The sequence below is a fragment of the Nicotiana sylvestris genome, chromosome 8 (assembly GCF_000393655.2).
Source record: "Nicotiana sylvestris chromosome 8, ASM39365v2, whole genome shotgun sequence".
Lineage (NCBI taxonomy): Eukaryota > Viridiplantae > Streptophyta > Magnoliopsida > Solanales > Solanaceae > Nicotiana > Nicotiana sylvestris.
In genome coordinates, this window is record NC_091064.1 from 136928186 (window position 1) to 136930982 (window position 2797).

The following is a 2797-nucleotide window of genomic DNA, read 5'->3' on the forward strand; positions in this document are numbered from 1 at the left end:
AAAAGATTTTTCAAAGGTGGTAAACCCCTTGTGCAAGCTACTAGAAAAGGATGCAAAGTTTGTGTTCGATGAGGAATGTATGCAAGCATTTGAGCTTCTCAAGCTTAAGTTGACCACTACCCCAATCATTACCACACCAAATTGGAGCTTGCCTTTCGAGCTCATGTGTGACGCAAGTGACGTTGCGGTTGGGGCTGTCTTGGGTCAAAAGGTTAACAACATGTTTCATCCAGTGTACTACACAAGCAAGACCATGAATGAATCTCAAAAGAACTACACGGTTACCGAAAAAGAGTTGTTGTCTATAGTATTTGCAATGGAAAAGTTTTGGCCGTATCTTATGGGGGCCAAAGTCATAGTGCACACCGATCATGCTACCCTTAGGTATTTGATGACAAAGAAAGACTCCAAGGCAAGATTGATGAGATGGGTGTTACTACTTCAAGAGTTTGATCTAGAAATTGTGGACCAAAAAGGTAGTGAGAACCTGTTCAAAGATGCGGGTGATTTTGTAAAGAGGTGTGATGAATGCCAAAGAGAGGGTGAAATTTCAAAAAGGGATAAGATGCCTCTCAATACCATTCTTGAAGTGGATATCTTTGATGTTTAGGGCATCGATTTCATGGGTCCATTTGTTAGCTCTTGTGGGAATACTTACATTCTTGTGGCAGTCGATTATGTCTCAAAGTGGGTTGAAGTCGTGGCTCTACCCAACAATGAAGCCCGGAGTGTTTTGCATTTCTTAAAAAGAGCATTTTTACAAGGTTTGGCACTCCTCGCGCGATTATTAGTGATGGGGGGTCTCACTTTTGCAATAAAGCTTTCGGCACGTTGCTTTCCAAGTACGGTGTCAATCACAAGGTTTCTACCCCCTATCATCCCCAAGCAAGTGGTCAAGTGGAAGTCTCCAATAGGGAAATAAAAAGTATATTGTCAAAGACGGTCAATGCTAATAGGACCGATTAGTCGAAGAAGTTGGATGATGCTTTATGAGCTTATCGGACGGCTTACAAGATTCTGATTGGTATGTCTCTGTATCGGTTGGTGTTTGGGAAAGCTTGCCATCTTCCGGTTGAGTTAGAGCACAAGGCCATGTGGGCTTTGAGGAAGTTTAATTTGGAATGGGATGTTGCAGCTAATCTTCGTGTTGAACAACTCAGTGAACTTGATGAATTTAGATTCCATGCTTACTCCAGTTCATCCTTGTATAAAGACAAGATGAAGTACCTTCATGATAAATATGTTCGTGGAAAGGAGTTCAAAGTTGGTGATTTGGTTCTCTTATTCAACTCTCGGTTATGTCTGTTTCCGGGAAAGCTCAAATCCAAATGGAGTGGACCGTTTGAAGTTGTGTTTGTGACCCTTTTTGGTGCTGTTGATTTGAAAAATAAAAATGGTGAAGTCTTCAGAGTTAACGGGCACCGGGTCAAGCATTATCTTGGGAAAATTGATGGCAACCACGTGGTGGCACTTCTTCACTTCGAATGATGTGGTGGTAACATGCGTCGTGCCGCGACGTTAAATCAGGCACTTTTTGGGAGGCAACCCATGTGTTTTTCTTCTTGTTGTTTTCTTTGATTTTCTTTGTAGTATAGGATTGATTTTTGGGCTAACTGGTTGTGAGATGTTGCAGGGATTGTGTTGATGCAGTGCAAGACATAATGAAGAAATTGTTCAGTCTCTGAAGTTGCCAGTGCAGCCGCACTACACTTTGTGCGGTCAGCACTAGTGAAGGCCAAATTGATACCTCTCTGAAGTTGGCCACTGCGGCCGCACTACACTTTGTGCGGTCCGCAGTGGACCACTACGGCCGCGGTCTGCTTTCTGCAGACCGCAGTGGGATAATTGGCCAAGTTTGATCATAACAGCTCAGTGCAGAACGCAGTCCATTTTGTGCGGTCCGCACTAGTAGGTGAGAATGGGCCCCAGGGGTTTTTATAAATAGACCCTGAGGGCCTCCTTTTTACCATTTTTGCAAAATTGAACCTCAGAGACTCTAAATACTGTTCCTCTTCTTCTTTGATCGTAATTGCTTGATTGGCACTATTTAACTTCACTTCATCTCATAATTTGGTAACATTACACTCATTTATCCTTTGTTTAATTTTGTAATTTTGTCTAATTTCCATTTTTTTAAACTTCTGTTCTTCTTCCTCCCGTAATTAGTTCGATTTCTAGGTTAGATTAGTTTAAATGTTGATTCCTGTGGACTTAGTAGTTTAATGGACTGGGTAATCGATTAGGGCCTCTAATTAGGTGGAAATTTGACCTTAAAAGCAAAATCTCAAGACCTAACTTAGTGCCACTTATGGGCACCTTGTGCGGACCGCGGTCATTTTTGTGCGGTCCGTAGTGCCCTAGTGTGATCTGCAGTACCACTTTGTGCGGACTGAACTGATGAACTTCTGAAATATGACCCTTGGGCAGTGCGGCCACACTACATTTTGTGCGGTCCGCACTGGCCCCGTACGGCCGCAGTACCATTTTGTGCGGGTCGCACTGTCAAGATTCAGAGGGTGGGTATTCTGAACCCCACCCCTGTGCGGACCGCACTGGTCCCTGTGCGGCCACACTCCATTTTGTGCGGTCCACACTGGGCAGCTTCTAAGGACTGTCTACAACACTTTGATTCTGTTCTGCAATTTGTTCTGCTGCAATAACTTGAACTACCTTGATTGATACTAACAAATACATTGAATGATGTTTGTAGACAATGGTAAAACAAAGAGGCAAGGGATCAAAACAACCAGGCAGAGGTGAATCCTCCTAGGGTGGAAAACAGAAAATGGTCAAACTC